The sequence below is a fragment of the Vipera berus genome (assembly GCF_964194415.1).
Source record: "Vipera berus genome assembly, chromosome: 6".
In the NCBI taxonomy this organism is placed as follows: Eukaryota; Metazoa; Chordata; class Lepidosauria; order Squamata; family Viperidae; genus Vipera; species Vipera berus.
In genome coordinates this window covers 37,472,916-37,492,470 of record NC_138208.1, presented here as the reverse complement: position 1 = coordinate 37,492,470, position 19,555 = coordinate 37,472,916, and the positions used below count along the sequence as shown (strand labels likewise).

General features: G+C 41.3%; 1 protein-coding gene across 1 annotated transcript in view; it reads left to right on the top strand.

The window, feature by feature from the left end:
- Nucleotides 1-19,555, top strand: part of SLC38A1 (solute carrier family 38 member 1) — a 540,785-nt gene that overhangs the window by 149,185 nt on the left and 372,045 nt on the right. The gene's annotated exons all lie outside the window — the stretch shown is intronic.

Sequence of the window (19,555 nt, the reverse complement as noted above, 5' to 3'; positions counted from 1 at the left end):
ATCAGAATCCTTAAAATTGTCAAATATAGTTTACAATTTATTATGATAAAGAAAATAAGTCAACTGTTGAAATTCATTCTTGGATGCAGGAAAAAATGACTCTCCTCATAGAGTATATTTTTCTTTTTCTTATTTTTCTGTTGCTGTTGATAGAAAAATTGGTCCTTCCTAAAGTAATATAATAATAGTAAGCTAACTTACCCAAATGGATATTTCAAGAATCCTGAGCTGCATCTATCTTAGTTTAGACTGCTATCTGAAGTTTGCAGTCTTGCCATATTTGCTCTCCTACGTGTTGAACACAAAACTGGTAAACTGAAATACTGTGAGAACAAGGATACTAGAAAAATGAACACAGATAACAAAGATACCTCTGTATGTCTGTTGATGAAATAGATGGAGGACTAGTTCTGTACTTTTTAATGAAACTTCCAGAATCACAATCAGCCCCAAGAAAAGGCAAAGAACATGAAACCAGGATGTCACTAAGAATATTCCACCTAAGCCACGGGTGTCAAACTGGCCGCATCACATGATGTGTCACAACGTATTGCAACTTTTTTTGTATTGTCGGAGCTGGGGTGGGCGTGGCCCCACATGATACAACCAGCTCATGGGCCGGCAGTTTGACACCCCTGACCTAAGCATTTGTTTACACTACTAGATCTGAGCTTGTACTCTTATCACATACAAATCAATTCCTGTTATCAACACAGATTTTAATAATTAAAGTACACAATTTATAAACAAGCCACTTTGTTGTTTGTACTTTTAAATAACAAAATCACCCAAGGGGTCCAACAGGAGAGCCTAAGTCAACTTTTTTTTAATGTTTTATTGGTTTTTAAGAATTACAATCTTTAGTGCTTAGTAAACAACATGTTGTCTGGGTTCACATATTTAACAATAACTTCTTCAATATAAATCTGTTCAGTACTGTGCAATCCAGTATTTTTTCCCTGATACTCCTTTCTTCCCCATATTTTTTCCATTTTCCCCTCATTACACAGTTACAATTCTTGCTACTATTGATGTATACAAAGCTAGACATAAACATCCTCATCATATTTTACTACTATTGTACAAATAACAATAGTATCAATTCATAAATCAATGTCTTGTTTTTCATGCTCTTATAAAGGCTTGATTTCCCATCAATATTTAAAATATTTTCCAGTTATGATTTTCTCAATATTAATTACATTTATATCTCTAAAAGTTTTATTCATGCCAGCCATCCTATTTTCATATTTCCCATATCAAAAAGAAAAAGAAAAAAGAATGCTATTTAATTCTAAATCATATCTTTCATTATAAAAGTCTGATTATACCTAAGGGCCATCTGTTCTTTTAATCACATTCAAATATTTAAACATATAATGACCCCTCTAATTGGTCAAATCTTCTGTTTTTTAAATTAACTCTCACTTTCTTTCTTTGCCAAGTAGCTTTCCAAGCCAGGGCAATTAAGTCACCCAGGAATTTTCTTTCTATTTTTGTAAAAGTTGCTCGACATGAGGAAGACAATTCAGGTAGGGTATTTTGGGGGAGGAATTCTGCCCATTTATATTCCTTAAGCAATTCCCATTTTCCTTCTCCCTCAATTTCTCTTTTTATGTTTTGTCTCCCAAGTTGTGACATTTCCCCTAACAGTTCTACATTCCATTTTTTAAATTCTTCCTTATTATCAGGTATATTTTGCAGACTTAAGGGGTAAAGCGTCTTTTCCATTTTTGTTGTTTTGTTATCATTATGTTGTTACCATTTTATTTATATATAATATTTTATATTTCCCTTCTTTTATCTCTTCCATCTCTAAGTCCATTTCCTCTGCTTCATCTTCTGATTTATGGTTTTGTTCATACTTTGTAGTCATTGTCTGAGAATTTTCTAGTTCTAAATTCAATTTGGAGATTTGCTCATTTATATTGTCAAAGTTATTTTAGTCTCATTATGGTTTCTTTTTATGTCCTCTTTGTGTGCAACAATTGTTTGGTGAATTAGTTGTAGCATAGAATTTATTTCCTTCTGAAAGGTGTTTATTTTTTCTTGTGGCATCATTCCTGGAGATCCTGTCATATTGCCAATCTTAATAAGAGTAGAACAAAGTTTAATCTAGTTTTCTGTTCTTTATGTGTAGCCTTTATAATCCAATAGGTTCCAGAATATGGGTCCAGTCCTAAAAGCAATATTTTTTAGTGATCTTTTGTCTCAGGTGTCCTAGAATTTTTGGTCAGACAAGGTTGCAATCCACAATGTTCAAAGTGTTCAGAATGTTCAACCACCCTGGAGAAAGCTCAAACGTCTCTCCGATATAGTCAAAAGTCAAATTTTCCTTTCTCTCCCAGTAGTTCTTGAGATTAAACATCCAAGCTCAGTAAGTGTTTATAGTCCAAGAAGGTCAGCTGTTCTCCATTAAGGTAGGAGTCACCAAGCAGCCAGGAAGCTAGTTGTAGTGCTACACTCAAATCCACCACTAGATGTTATTCAAAATCCATTTTCCAAATCAATCAAAGGATTGATTTTTTATATTTCACCTCAATGGTTTTTTTTCAAAGAGAAAATATTAACAATTATCTCAGTTCTCAAATTTATCAAAACTGTAGCTTTATGTTAGTTCCACTTCAGGATTGTGTTTTTCTGTCTCCAATAAAAGAAATTAAAACACCACTTCCATTCACGTTCGGAAGTTTTAAACTTCTTGGGAGCCTTTCCCAGGAAATTCAGTTGTAAAATAGTAAATAAAGGATCAATATTCTCCCCCAGTTCCAAACATGCTGTTTATGATTGCTAATTAAAGCTTTTCTTCTTCAGTTGTCAGCAGCTAATGGCTGACCATAGGAATGTAGCCAGTCTTCCCCCTGCCGGTTTGGAGGGCTTTCCTCAGGTTGAATGGAAAGACCGCTGTCTCTCCATGATCAATGAGGCACCCTTCTTCATCGCCTCTTCGGGGTGACTTTAGGGCCCTTTTAAGGCCCCCAGCAGGGCGAAATGGGGCATGGAAGGCAGAGGCCTGCCTTCCAGCGTCCATCTTGCCATGATGCAAAACCGGAAGTCCTAAGTCACCTTATTTTTTTATTAAATCACCTCCATTCATCTATTGCTGAGTCTTAAATAATTTTATAGACACATCATCTGCATCCACTTTGTTATAATTACACAGTGATGTAACTTGGTTTGGGCATTAAGCTGAAGAACAGAGAATCATTTTTTTATACTACTGAAGTTATACAATGGGCGTCATGGGAATTTTAATATGTGCCCTTTGTTTCTATTTTCATTTTTATACATTGCAACCTGAAGAAAATAATTATAAAAATTATTTTAATGGTTAAGTTAATCCAAAGGATAGTACCCATCTGAATAGCCTGTACATGTGCAAATATTTCATAAGTAATTCAATTTAAAAAAGCAACAATTATTTTTCTGGCCTTTTTCATGGCCCAGTTGCATCTATTTACTTTAGTTTTTTAATTTTAATTTTTTTTTAATTTTAATTCCATTTATATCCCGCCCTTCTCCGAAGACTCAGGGCAGCTTACAAGCTTAGCAGTAGCCTTCATTCTATGTATATGCCTGCTTATTAGGGCTTTCATACACCCCCCAAGCGGCATTATTACAAAGTCAGCTTAATTGCCCCCAACAATCTGGGTCCTCATTTTACCTACCTCGGAAGGATGGAAGGCTGAGTCAACCCTGAGCCTGGTGAGATGGGAACCTGCACTAATTGCAGGCAGCTGGTGTTACTTAAGGAGGCATTAGCCCACTGCTCCACCAAGGCTCTTTTGTCTTGTTACTTAATGTAGTTTAAAAAACTACTTTGTCACTGGCAGTGTATAAAAAATAGCTGGGTACTTCACTAAAATTTAAATTTGCAAACTAAATATTTATTCTTATAAATTATAAACCTAAAAATCCTACACATAAATGTAAGTTCAACTGTGTAGTTTTTCTTAGAGAAGTGCTGACTTAGCTACTTGGTTCAGTTCTGCTTTTTTGTTCCAATGCTGATTCTGATTGACTAACAAATCTTACAAGATTTTATTTATTCATTCATTCATTTTGTGTGACCACCCATCTCAACAGGTGATTGTGGGTGGTGAACAACATTAAAATAAAGAAAAAAAATTACAATAATACGAAAAATAAAATACATAGCCACCAAGAATGAGAAGACTAGTACAACAGAAATCAAAGAAATATGTCACAAATATTCTCTTTAATTACACCATTTTTCTCTAAGTTCAAGGACTTGCAATCTGGGCTTGGCCTTCCTGGGTCTCTATGTCCTAATAAAGTATGCCTGCTTTGATATGTGAGTCTTGCATTTGAGATGTTGTAATAGTATTGCTTTCAGCAATTTAGAACAAGGAAGTAATTTCTGAACATAGTTTTGCTGATATATGTAGTTGAGAAGAAATACTGCAGAATGACTGTGATGTGTACAGGTGGTCCTTGACTTATAACACAATTGGGACTGGAACTGCCTGATTTTGTGACCTTTTTGCTGTGGTCATTTAAGTGAATATGGCTTCCCCCATTGATTTTGATAATTTGAAGCCTCTGGAATGGTTGCATATAGTGATGGCAGGATCTAAGATGATGCAACAATTATAAATACATGCCAATGGCCAAGTACCTGAATTGGTGGACATATAGTAATATTTGTATATTTTAATTTTTTCAGTTTTTTATATTTTAAGGATGTTTTTTTTTACTTTTTTATAATGATTGTTTTTATATATGCATTATTTTTATTGAATGCCACCCAGAATCACTTTTGCAACATAGAGGCAGCCATATAAATGTGAAAAATAAATAAGTACATCCTATTTCCAGCTGCCTAGGAATTTGAAGATTTATAATCCTAATACATCTGGAGGACGCCAGATTGGGGAATGATATTGAAGTTTATGTGATCTATTTTATCAAAGTGTTACAGACTGCCATCTTGTGGCACTTTCATTATAATTGCATTTCAATGATGAAGTGGGGAAAAACATGTCTAAAATTGGACTGTGCTAAAATCCCAAGAACACGATTTCATTTCAGTACTGAAGTGTTGAATCTACTGTACTAAACGCAAATATCCTTGGTTTCAATGGAGCTTAGTTATTCTCTGGAGCATACCACATGCTGCCATCTTTTAAAGCTTCTTTTCCTAACACTGATTTTAATGAAGGCAGTTAACTCATATAAAAATTGGAATGGTTAGCGCTTCTATTTATGAACTTTTCATAATTTTCATAATCAAAAGCCAACAGCACAGAACTTAACAAACTCACTGTAAATTCAGAAATTCAAAGATGGCTATATAATCACCTTATTTTGCACTTGAGGAAAATGCAAATGTTTTACAGAATTAGTGATGAAAGCCATGTTCTTGAGGAGACTGTTGCTTTCATAAATCAAGAACAATGTTCCATTATGATAGCTGGGTTTGCCCAAGTAAATCAGAAATTATCTAATGGCTAAATCCAACTTCCTAATGAGACTTTGTGGAATGATACAAGTACATTTTTAAAATAGAATTATATGGGAAGACTCTTTTGGAGAAAAGCTGAATGCTATCTATTCAGGCTTCTGTGCTTGCTTCAGGGGCCACTAAGATCCTATCACCAAACTAGGGATTTGTCAAAGTAAGTTAAAAATGTACAGTGAAATAAAGAGAAGACTTTTAATCCATTTTCTTTCTTTTTTATTGTTTGAAAGTAAAATCTTCACTTTTAAGAAGTGTATCTTGCTTTCAAACGTCAGTTGGATTTTTCTCTAGTAATGCCACAATGAGATCTCATAGCTGACATAGTCCTAGCAGATAATCACTTAAATATGAGCCAGCATTGTGCTGCAGTTGCCAAAAAAGCCAACACAGTTATAGGCTGCATTAACAGAGGAACAGAATCAAGATCATATAAAGTGTTAATAGCACTTTATAATGCCTTGGTAAGACCACACTTGAAATACTGCATCCAGTTTTGGTCACCAAGATGTTGAGATTCTAGAAAAAGTGCAGAGAAGAGCGACAAAGATGACTAGGGGACTAGAGGATAAAACATAAGAACAGTTGCTGGAATTGGGTATGTCCAGTTTAATGAAAAGACGGACTAGGGATGACATGATAGCAGTGTTCCAATATCTCAGGGGTGGACACAAAGAAGAGGGAGTGAAGCTATTCTCCAAAGCACTGGAGGGCAGGACAAGAAGTAAAGGATGGAAACTAATCAAGGAGAGAAGCAACCTAGAACTAAGAAGAATTTTCCTGACAGAACAATTAACCAGTGGAACAATTTGCCTCCACTTCCAGAATACTCCAACACTGGAAGTTTTTAAGAAGAGATTTGACAACCATTTGTCTGAAATGGTATAGGGTTTCCTGCCTGGGCAGGGGGTTGGACTAGAAGACCTCCTAGGTCCCTTCAACTCTGTTATTCTATTCTATTCTATCTATTCTATTCTATTCTATTCTATTCTATTCTATTCTATTCTATTCTATTCTATTCTATTCTATTCTATTCTATTCTATTCCCTTTCATGAATTCTACAGGCAAAAGGAAAAAGTGGCTGCTCCCTTAAGCTTATACAGTACTGACTTAAATCTCAACCTGAAGAACTGCCTGTATTACAGTGTCACATTGTTCAGGAGATTGGATCCTGTCAACATGGGTTCATTGGCTCCTTTTATGTTTTGATGGCCTGCAAGCCCTGACTGGTCTGAATGGGCAGAGCTTCTAAGTATATTGGAAATATGGCTGTTGGTTTGCTATGTTCTGAATGGTGTCTACTCCTCTCTCTCCAACTGTAATCAGTGGATGCATATGGTAGAACAGCCACTGGACTGCAATAACGTTTCCTCTCCTTGCCCAAATGGAATATGGGGCTGTTCAGTTATACATTTTCCTTCTCCAAGGACACAGAGTCCATACATTTAGGATGGTGTACATTAATGCCAAATTACAAAATGAAATCTTGATTTTGCACTAATTAGGCAATAGTATCTGGAAATTTACTACACACCTCATTTTTTCATAGTCAATCAACATCGATGCTTATTACATATTTGGTTTATTTCAGGTCTTTCTCTATCGCCCTAAAGATAAGAATGCCTTTCCAACTAAGTCCCATGCTTCTTAATAACAAAGTGCTTTGTTCTCATCTATTTAATAATTCTAGTGTTTATAAAGTTTATCCACTGAGATTATAAAAGTAGTGTTCTCTAAGAGTATAATATAGGTAGTATATGTCTGCTCTCCACCAAGATTAAGGAAAGTTTTATACAAAAAGATTGTTTAGAAATCATGATTGTACAATTTTCATAAATGGAAGTAATATTTGCCTGTTGAAAGAAAAGACAATCTTTAACAAAAGCACTAAATTAGTGTTTGTAAACATGGTGTTCTCCGGATGGATTGTGTTGTAGCTTCCATCACCTCTAGCATTTAGGATGTAGGTTTGCCAGGTCTAAAAGTCCATAAAATACATTATGACATCAGCAGGTAATTAATATGTTGACACTATAGAGCAGGGGTGTCGAACTTGCAACGTTATGTGTCATAACGTATCGTGACTTTTTTGCCATTGTCAGCAAAAGGATGGGCACAGTTTTGCTATGATGCATACGGCCTGCAGGCCGGCATTTGACACTCCTGCTGTAGAGAGAAAAAATTGCAAGTTTAGTAATTAAATAACAGTGAAATACAAAAAGTACACACCGCCAGTTGAAAAATAATTTAGAGTCTATTTTTTTCCAAAGTAAACATAGACTCAGTGATCAAGTTAAGATATAATACGGTTGGTTTCATCTGGTGGTTAAGGCACCGAGTTACAAAGCAAAAGCCCCGCCTTGACCATGAAAGCCAGCTGGGTGACCTTGGGCAGTCACTCTCTCTCAGCCCAACTTGCCTCACAGAGTTGTGGGGAAAATAAGAGAAGAAACTGGGACAATTTTAAAGGATATGACTGAAACAATCATGGAACTTTCATCCAACTTTTATGACTGGGGAAAGATTAGTTTACATAAAGCATGATACATCTTCCTACAATATTTTAAGCCTTTCATAGTTTGAATAAATACATTGAATCATAAGGGAGCATCTAGCCCAGTGGTGGCGAACCTATGGCACGGGTGCCAGAGGCGGCACTCAGAACTCTCTCTGTGGGCACCAGCGCCATGCCCCAGAGGTGGCAACTGTCCGTCTTCAACCAGCTGCCTGCTAATTCGCTGAGGTCCCACATGTCTGAATGCATCCCGGCACAGCTGGTTTCCGTCCCCCCCATCCCGTCCCTCCTGGCCTTGCATGCTCTCCTTTTCCCAGGCATGACCCACTGCATCACCTCCTCAGCTGTTGGCTGACCATCCATCTCGGAGGTGGCTTATTTGAACTGCTAGTGACGGGCTGTGGAGCCCCAGAGTACGCCTATTGAGGGGCTGGCAGTCTGTGGCTACTGATGGACACCGTTGGCCTACATGCGCTCGCTGGCCTGTGTGTGCAGAGGCCAATGGTGTCAGGCAGCAGCTTCCCTAGCCTTGCCCCATGGCAATGGCACCCCTACCCTGCCTCACCTCACCCCACAGGATGAGTCTCCTGCCTACTGCCCCACCTGCCAGAGACCTCCTGGAGTTCCCCCAACCCTGCCCACCCCCCACAGGTGTCCCTCCCCACAAGTAACATTGAGGTGGCCACACCCACCTTGGCCACACCCACCCAATCTTCCATGACCACCACAGCCTCACTCACCCAGTGGGCCACGCCCACCTGGCACCCAGCAATAAATAAGTGGGTTGCAGTTTGGGCACTCAGTCTCTAAAAGGTTCACCACCACTGATCTAGCCTAAGACATGGATCTAGCCTAAGCCATGAATTTCTCATCTCTGACCTACAAATAACTTCCAAAACAGCTTGTAAAATATGCAATAGTAAAACATGAAACTCAGAACATGATATTCAGAGCAATTGTTGTGTTTTGTGTGCAAATGATCATTTTAATTCCATAGCCATTTGCAAAGGTGTTAGGGAAGATGTCAGGTGTATAGTAGTATGAATCAGTGGTAGGATTCAGCCGGTTCACACCAGTTCGACGATTTCTTTGTTGCCCAGAATGGACTTCCAGAAGCAGCATCCACACAGAGAACCGGTTGTTCACATATTTGAATCCCACCACTGGTATGAGTTCTCTCCTTATAACTACTGGAATAAGAATTGGTAGTTTGAAATCATGGCATGGTGTCATACATTCATTTTCAAGGCACAAAGCAATTTGTCAGATAAATTATGGAGCAATTTCTCCAGCATTAAAATGGGGGAATATTTTTAAAACTTGAAGCACTTTAAATTTTTAAAAAGTGAGAATATGAATAAATACTAAAAGTTTTTTAAATTACAAGATTTTATACAAAAGACTATGTACACATATTGTATTATGCTGTACTTTTTAAACATATCAGAATGTAGAATTTTTTTGGTTTAAAAGAAGGACAAGAAATATCTATACGTGGGTGTGCACATGTGCATTTCCCACTTACAAATCCTGAGTTCTGGCCAGATAATAGTCCAAACAGCTGGAGTCAAATTATTTTAATTAACTGTCACAATAGTCATGATTTGCACTGAGTAACTTTCCTTTGCTTAATTCTGCTTCAAAGAGCTTGATTTGTTCAAATTATGCAAAACCAACTGATTTTAGAGCAGCAGTAGATACTGTAATAAAAGACTACCTAATGATTTCCTGTCTGACAAGGCAAACCAACAGCTTACTATGTAGCAGTCCCATTAAGCACTGTGAAATATATGCCCAGGGAAATGCTACGTCACCTAAGGTTGCATTCTTTGGTACTTTTACAAATTAGTGAATACTACTGAGCTAAATGGGATACATTCCAAGTAAATACAGAATTATACTCCAACATCTCAGTCTGGGACATGCTAATTTAGAATAATTTCTTTGAACATAGTGGAATTTCTTGAAGAAAAAATATTTCTCTAAGAATAAGACTTGCTCAACTCAATAGCACCTGTACATCTAAACATGTATTTCATACATCTTTACAGGACTGTCAATGGAGAAGGGAGAGGGGCAAGAGGTAACAAAGCAGCGTTGTGCTGTTGTTGCATCATTCTGATCACAGATGCTTATTTACAAAATAGCTGGAGCTGATGGTGTGATTTTGACAAAAGCAGTAAGCTTTCTATAGGATTGCACTATCTAGTATTCATTTGCACTGATTAATAACAATCTTCTAAAGTAAATTGAAGTTAATGAATCCAGATTTGCTTACTATAGTTATGTTCACACATTGTATTACATCACTAATCTTGATTGACAAGTAATTGGGTTCAACCTTCATACTAAGCCAAAACAAAACGAAGACCATATGAAAACCTGGCCAGGATATCCTCTGCAAATACTTGCATGCACATTTATTAAATGTGTCATCAGATATTTTTTTAGAATTTCTACTAGTATAATTGTTAAGTCATGGGCTCTGGTGAGCAGGAATGAAGACACACGGCTGAGTACAGAGAAACTCATTCTTTTATTCAAGCTGGAACTGTACTTGAGCTTGGGCCGCTCCCAGCCACAATATATAGCCCAGCCCCAAGGTAGCAGCCAATAGGTTTGAACCCTTGCTTGCCATCCTGGGCTGACCAATTGCAGGACCGGAGCCCAATACATAACATCCCTCCCTCCTAAGATCAGGCTATAATCACCCTTAATAAGCTTGACAACAGTCAAGACTTATGAATCACTCCAAATAACCATAATAAAATAATAAATAATGCTTATACATCCAAGGTGGCTAGAATGACATTAAGCGACCTTTACAGATGTGCCATTGCAGTAGGGATTACAATAAGATTAAACAACAGCTAAACGCTTGCCAATGTAGTAAGGACTACTAAGAGATTAAACAATGTCTCAATGAGCATGCTTACAAACAGTACAGGCAATTTCACAATGCCCCAATTTCCGTAGGTAGTGGTACAATTGTCACAACACTATACATCACTTTATTTCACAACATAGTCTGTGAGATATGCCGGAGGTTTGTGTGGCCTGGAAGAACGTCTTGGAGTTCCCCTCGCTTTTTGGTCAGGGGATTGAAATGCTCTGGCTGGCCTCACCTGGTTGGCCCACCCCAGAGTCAGTCTGTTCTGCAGAGTAGGCACAGCAGTTGCTGAGATTCGGCTGGCTCGCCTGGTCAGGGGTTCCATGTTTCACTTCCGAGCTTCCTGGTTCTTCCTTGGAATCAACTTCTGCTGAGAAGGGGAAACCCTGGTGGTTGTGGTATGGGCTGGTTTGGATGCCAGTGTTGTGATTCAGGGTCAGCCTGTGGGTTCGGCAGTTGGGTCGGACGAATCAGAGGAGGAGGGGGGTGTTGAAGACCTTGCTGAGGGGGTTGAAGATCTTGCTGATGATAGCCCTCAGGCAGGCCCCTCCCACTTGGTCACCATGGAGACCCAGCTGTGTGAGCCTGACAGTGTGGATGAAGATGACCCACAGCTGGCCCTGTTCAAGGACGCCCGACGCAGGAGGCAGTCAAGTAGGAGTAAACAGAGGAAGGCTGTGGGGCTTCTCAGAAGGAGGCAGAGAGAGGCCACGCCCTGAACTCTTTATAAAGGGAATGTTTGGGGAGGGCTGGTTTGCTGAAAGCAACCGCTCAGATAGTGTTTCAAAGCTCCTGTATCTTGGTACGTGTCTTGTTTGTTTTTTGTAGTAATAAATTTGGCAGACGTCATTCCAGCCTCTTGCCGTTTATAAAGGGGTTGCCTTTTCTGCAGGGCCGGTAGCAGGCTGTTACAGAACAGCCAGTTTGAGGACCTCAGGAGGGACTTATGCCACAGTCCTCACTTAGTGACCATTCTGGAAACCTCTTTCTAAGTTGGTCAATGTGTCTTTTGACCAGTCGCCCTCCCTCCAACCCCACTTCGTAAGATAGGGGTCCAGATGCCTTGGTCACCTGACCAGGAACCCATAAATTTCCTGGCCCATAGTTTCTGGCCCATACCAAATCACCCATTTGCAGCCCCCTCAGGGGTTTTGATCTAGAGGCTTTGGATGCCACTCTGTCTGGATGCAACCTGTCCAGTTTAGTAATTAAACGCCTTCCCCAACAAAGCTCAGCAGGACTTTTACCTGTAGCAGTGCAGGGCGTAGAATACTGGCCGAGCAAAAAAATCTGCCAATCTGTGATGCCAGTCACCTGTGATAATACGCTTGAGTGCCTCCTTTGTTGTCCTCACCATGCGTTCGGCTTGTCCATTCAAAGAAGGATGAAACAGTGCAGACGTAGCATGTCTGATGAGGTTAGCTCTAAGAAAAGCCTGAAACTCAGCAGCAGTGAATTGAGCCCCATTATCAGAGACTAAAACATCAGGCAACCCATGTGTTGCAAAGAGTTTTCTCAGCACCTGGATGGTCCTAGCAGTAGTCATATTAGGGACTGGAACTACTTCCAGCCATTTTGAGTGGCTATCCACTACTATCAGGAAAAGCTGTCCCTGAAAAGGCCCAGCATAGTCTATGTGAACCCTGGACCAGGGGGTATGCGTTTCTTCCCACCTGTGAACTGGTGCCTGAGGCATTTCAGGCCTAGATTGCTGGCACGTATAGCAACCATGAACTTGATCCTCTACAGCCTTATCCAGGCCAGGCCACCAAAGGTAGCTTCTAGCTAAGGCTTTCATTCTTACAATGCCTGGGTGGCCTTCATGTAAGGAATGTAAGACTCTGTCCCTCAATGAAGTGGGGATAATGACTCTGTTGCCCCATAAAATGCAATCCTTGTGTGCAGACAACTCATGTCTCCTGACAAAATAACTTTGGAAATCAGGACCTGGACTTTTTTCCAACCAACCCATGTATACCCATGACAGTACTCTTCTCAGAATTTTATCTGTGGCAGTTTCAGCAGCAATATCCCGTGTGGAGGGGAAACTCAGGTAAGTCCTGAATGGACAATATTTTAGCAGCAAGAGCTGGATCAGGATCCATTAGTGGCAGTGGTAATCTGCTGAGGCCATCCGCATGGCCCATTTCCTTCCCTGGTTTATGAATTAACTTAAAATTGTATTCAGACAAAAATATAGACCATCTCAGCATTCTTGGAGATAGTATGTGGGGAGTTTGTTTGTCTGTTGTGAACAACGCCAAAAGAGGTTTGTGGTCAGTGTAGACAGTAAAATCCCTGCCATATAAATAATCATGAAATTTCTTGACTCCAGCCACTATGGCCAAGGCTTCTTTATCAATCTGTGCATAATTCATACCATCGACCATGGTATTCTACTGCGGCGTCTCAGGGGGCTGGGAGTGGGAGGCACCGTTTTACAGTGGTTCTCCTCCTACCTCCTGGGCCGCTCGCAGTCGGTGTTGACGGGAGGACAGAGGTCCACCCCGAGATCTCGTTTGTGGAGTCCCTCAGGCATCGGTCCTCTCTCCCCTCCTGTTCAACATCTACATGAAGCCGCTGGGTGAGCTCATTCGTGGTTTCGGGGTGGGGTATCACCAGTACGCTGATGATACCCAACTTTTTCTTTCCACCCCGACCCAACCCAGTGATGCCCTCACCGTGATGTCCCGTTGCCTGGAGGCGGTCCAGGTTTGGATGGGGAGAAACAGGCTTCGTCTCAATCCTGACAAGACTGAGTGGCTGTTCATACCGGCATCTCGGGCTAACCAGCCTTCTCCATCATTAACAATAGGGGATGAGGTATTACCCCCCGTTGATAGGGCTCACAACTTGGGAGTCCTCCTGGATTCACGGCTCAGTTTGGAAGATCATATAGGAGCCGTGACCAGGGGGGCTTTTGCCCAGATTCGCCTGGTGCGCCAGTTGCATCCCTATCTGGACCGAGATGCTCTACGTACAGTCACTCATGCGCTCGTGACCTCCCGGTTAGACTACTGCAATGCCCTCTACATGGGGCTGCCCTTGAGGACCACCCGAAGGCTTCAACTGGTGCAGAATTCAGCCACGTGAGTTTTGATGGGAGCTTCCCGATACTCCCGTGTAACACCTCTTCTCCGTGAGCTACATTGGCTTCTGGTTGCCCTCCGGGTGAGATTCAAGGTGTAGGTAATGACCTATAAAGCCCTAAATGGCTTGGGTCCGGACTATCTAAGGGAACACCTGCTGCCGGCATCATCTTCCCATCATCCTGTGTGCCCCCACAGGGAGGGCCTTCTCAGGGTACCGCCGGTTAATGAATGCCGGCGGGTTATTCCCAGGGGAAGGGCCTTCTCTGTGGGTGCGCCTGCCCTATGAAACCAACTACCCACAGAACTTAGGACTGCCCCCGACCTTCGCTCATTTTGCCGGGACCTGAAAACTTGGCTCTTCGATCTGTTTGGTCCAGACTGTGGGGTTGTTAATTTAACTGGGTTTTAGATTTACTCTTGAGGCTTGAATTTAATTTAATTGTTTTAATTGTTTTTAATTTTTTGTATTCATGGTTTTAACTGCCCTGTAAACCGCCCTGAATCCTACAGGAATAGGGCGGTATACAAATCCAATAAAATAAATAAAATAAATAAGTAATTGCGCTCAGCAGCAGATAAAGTCCTAGAATAAAACGCAATAGGAACCTGTTTCCCATTTTTCTCTATGTGGCTTAAGACTGCCCCCACCCCATAGGGAGATGCATCACATGGAAGACATACAGGTTTAGACTCTATGTAATGAGTTACAGTGGACTTTTCTGATAGAAGGGCTTTCAGATCCTGGAAACTATTTTTGTGTAAGTTAGTCCATTTCCAACGGGCTTTTTTATCAAGCAGCCTGTGGAGGGGCTCTGCTATCGCAGCCTTATGAGGTAGGAATATGTGATAAAAATTTAGGAGGCCCAAAAATGCTTGCAACTTTCCCTTTGATTTTGGCCTTGGAGCCATTTTGATGGCTTTCACTTTTGAATCAGCGGGGTGAATTCCATTAGCATTGATACGGAACCCCAAGAATTACGTTGATGAGACCCCCAATACTACATTTGTTTTTCTTCAATTTGAGGCCCGCATCACGAAATCTCTGCAAAACAACCCTGAGCTGATTGGCCAACACTTCTGGGGATTCCCAAGCAATGAGAACATCATCAAAATAGGGGCAGACACCCTTAATACCCTTAAGTGTGCGTTCTACAATCCCTTGGAAAATACCCGGTGCAACACTGACTCCAAACTGTAAGGATTTGACTTTGAATGCCCCTCTGTGGGTTACTATTGTTTGAGCCGCGGCTGTGGCCTCGTCAACCGGCAATTGCTGATACGCCTGTGCTAAATCAAGTTTAGCGAAAATGGTTCCCCCTAGCAAGGAGGCTAAAATATGACTGACTACAGGAACCGGGTAAGCATGTTGATTAAGGGCCTTATTTAATGTGCATTTATAATCTGCGCAAATGCGAACTTCCCCGTTGGACTTCAGGGGGTGACAATATGAGTTTCCCACTCCCCCCCCCATCAACAGGCTGTAATAAGCCCTGTTCCACTAGCTTATCGATCTCGGAATCGATTTTGTACTTTAAAGCAAAGGGTACCCTGTAAGGCTTAATCCTAATTGGCACAACGTTAGGATCTAACTTAAAAGATATTGGCAGGCCAGTGTACGTCCCCAGGGTTGACTCAAAAACATCTGTGTATTCCTCGCAAACAGTCATGAGGTCTGCTGTTTGTGTCCAATTAATGCCTGTAATTTGAATGCCTAAAGCATCACACCAATCAAGTCCAATAAGACTCGTTCTTTGGCCCTCTACTACTATGACATCCAGGTGCCCACAAAACCCTTTAAATTTTACCAATAATGTGGCTTTACCCTTAACTTTAACATGAACGTTCTGAAAATCTGTTAAAATAATATCTGAGGGCCTTAGTTTAGCCCACTTGTTACTATGCCTACAAACAAAGTTGAATGTGTCTTGTGAAATGATCGATAGTGCCGAGCCGGAGTCCAACTCCATCTTACATGGAACTCCTTGTAGCTCTACTGAGAGCTTGAGTTTAAGCTTGAGGGGACGACAAGCCCTAGTGCGGCAAATGCTTCTCTGGCTTCTGAAGAACCCCACACTAACTGGACCCTGGGTCCCAGTACCTCTCCTAGTCGGTTCCTCCGACTGGTGTTTGGGTGGCCTGTCTCTCTGGCGGGCTCTGCAAACCACCGCAATGTGGCCGGTCCTTCCGCAAGCTCTACACGTGGCTGAACGAAATCTGCAATTGGCGCAAAGATGGTTGCCTCCGCACCCCTTACATCTAGGTAAGAGAGCTGCCTTGCAATCGTTCTCTCGGTGGTTGCCGCGGTTTTGCGTGTTAGGTTGTCTTTGTAGCTTGTTGATTTCGGGTTCTTCATCTTCTGATGATTCTCCGACGCATTTGGCAACCTCAAGATGGACGGAATCTTCAACCTTTGAAGGTTTCGTGGGCTGCACTGTCTGCACTGCACCCCCAGCAGCTTCGTGGGCCATGACCTCGTCCTGTGCTTCGGAGAATGAGAGATTGGGTCTAGCAAACAGTCTCTGCTGGAGGGTTCTGTCTTGAAGGCCACAGACGAGCCAGTCTCTAAGTCGTTCCTCTAAGTTCGAGAACTTGCAAAGGTGGGCGGCCTGCCTTAGGCCCGCGATAAACTCTGAAGCTGTTTCTCCAGGTAGCTGCACTCTTTGGTCAAATTTAAAATGCCAAGCCATTTCCGACATCTTGGGCTGAAAATGCCCAGTCAGCTTTTTCTTAAGGTCTGTGAACAATACTGCTTCGATGGGCGTCAGCGCGAAAAGGTTTTCTGCTAGGTCGAAAGTTGCTGATCCACACATGCACAGCAACGTGGTGGCTCTTAGGCCTTCCTCTGCAATTTGGTTTGCTCGCAGATAGTTCTCCACTTGCGAGAGGTAAGATGGCCATTCTTCTGGATGTTTTACATCGGACTCTCTGAGTTTGCCCACCTTCGGCATCTTTCCTCAATTCCTGCATTCTTGGATCCTGCTTCTTAGGCTCAGGGAATGCGTCCACTGAGCACGCGGCCGCTAGTGTGGCTTTACTAGCCAGCCTGGGGAGTGGAAATGCCTCTTCCCTCCAGCGTGTATTGCCGACCCCTCGTGAACTTCAGCCCCTTTAAACGGTGAAGCAGGATCCCACCTTCATCGCCACTGTTAAGTCGTGGGCTCTGGTGAGCAGGAATGAAGACACACGGCTGAGTGCAGAAAAACTCATTCTTTTATTCAAGCTGGAACTATACTTGAGCTTGGGCCACTCCCAGCCACAATATATAGCCCAGCCCCAAGGTAGCAGCCAATAGGTTTGAACCCTTGCTTGCCGCCCTGGGCTGACTAATTGCAGGACCGGAGATGCCCTGTCTGGGTTGCTGAAGAACAGTTAGTTCTCCAGCAATGCACGTGGTATAGTACCACAAGCTCAATACATAACAATAATTATAAATTGGCTATTCATGTGTTATTTTAAACTATAAGATTTTTTTCAACTGTTCTATTTTTTGTAATAAGTAAATTGGATCACATCTCACAAGGCAATAATAAGCATGACATGTGCTACATATAAGGAAATTTTAAGTTTGGAAAGGAATGTATGGCAATTAAAGCCATATAATATTTTAAGAGAAGAAAAGATTGTACAAACTTGGTTTCAGTATGGGCAATTACAGGCCAGGTGGAAGGAAGACCAGAAAATTGGTTTTTCAATGATTGATGAAAATTTGGTAAAGCAAATTAGAGATCAAGGTCAAGCACATATTAAAAGGATATATCTTGCATTGATAGAAATTGATTCAGAGACAGAACTTGTTAAAGACTGTATGATAAAGTGGGCTCAGAATTTTCAAGAAGTCATTACAATGGATACTTGGGAAAAGATTTGGGTGAGAAATGTAAAATTTACGCAGGCTCAAAACTTAAGAGAGAACTTCTATAAAATGTTTTATAGGTGGCACTTAGATCCTAAAAAAATAGCAAGCATGTATCCGAACTGCCAGCCCAAATGTTGGAGGTGTGGCAGTGAAGATGCAACGTATTTTCATATATGGTGGACCTGTAAAAAGGTTAAAGCTTTTTGGATTAAAATTTGGTGGAACATGCAAAAGATATTCAAGAAAAGGATAAAGTTTTGTCCGCAACTGTTTTTACTGGGCATTATTACTGATACTACTGTTGTGGACACTAAGCTGATGTTGAACTTAATTACGGCAGCGAGACTTTTAGTAGCACAATATTGGAAGAAGGAAGAACTGCCGACTATAGAAGAATGGACTTTAAAAGTCTCCAATCTGGCGGAAATGGCAAAGATCTCAGCATACTTGAAAGATCAGTCGCAACAGAGATATATTGTGGAGTGGAGAAGATGGATTGATTATATCCAGAATAAATATGGGACTAAAAAGTTTCATCTAGCATTTGGATAAGTATTGATGTGATATTTAAATTGCTTGTAGTTATTTTATAAGAGTTAAAGTGCGATAGATTTAATATTTTATTGTTGTTTGCATAAGGTAGATTATGATTGTTTGTATTTTTATACCCTGTATTGAGCTCTGGGAAGTCCGGGAGGGGGGAGGGGGAGGGGAAGGAGGTGTTGGGGAGGGCTGGGGAGAGGGGAGGGGGTTGGGAGGGGTTTTGTCTTTTTAAAAAATGTATTGTAAAACTTTTCAATAAAAAAAAATAAGCATGACATGTGAATCCAACCACTGAGCCTTGTTCAGCTATCTATGGCTAAACAAATCAGTTTGTTGGGATTGTCAGATCTCTCCTTGAACTAGTTTTACATTTCATCACCTTCCTATTTTGGTATTTTGTAACTGGAAGTGCCAGCAACAATAGAAGCCTTGCTGTCCTTAAAGCTAGCCGGGCACACACCTCTCCTCACATTACCAAAACAAAAACATCAGTCTTTCCTGGGTAAAAACACATGGGACATTAAATCATTATGATTGTTGTTGTTGTTGTTAGTTGCGAAGTCATGTCCGACCCATCACGACCCTATGGACAACGTTCCTCCAAGCCTTCCTGTCTTCTACCATCTTCTGGAGCCCATTTAAGCTCACACCTACTGCTTCAGTGACTCCATCCAGCCACCTCATTCTCTGTAGTCCCCTTCTTCTATTGCCCTCAATCTTTCCCAGCATTGGGCTCTTCTCCAGTGAGTCCTTCCTTCTCATTAGGTGGCCAAAGTATTTGAGTTTTAGCTTCAGGATCTGGCCTTCTAAAGAGCAGTCAGGGTTGATCTCCTCTAGGACTGACCGGTTTGATCGCTCGCAGGAGTCTTCTCCAGCACCAGAGTTCAAAGGCTTCAATTCTTTGGCGCTCAGCCTTTTTTATGGTCCAGCTTTCACTGCCATACATTGCAACTGGGAAGTTTCAAGTTTCAAGTTTCAAGTTTTATTTAATTTGTATACCGCCCTTCTCCTTGGTAGGGACTCAGGGCGGTTCACAGGAAGACCATAGCCTTGACTATACGCACTTTTGTTGACAGGGTGATGTCTCTGCTTTTTAGTGCGTTGTCTAGATTTGCCATGGCTTTCCTCCCGAGGAGCAAGCGTCTTTTAATTTCTTGGCTACAGTCCCCATCTGCAGTG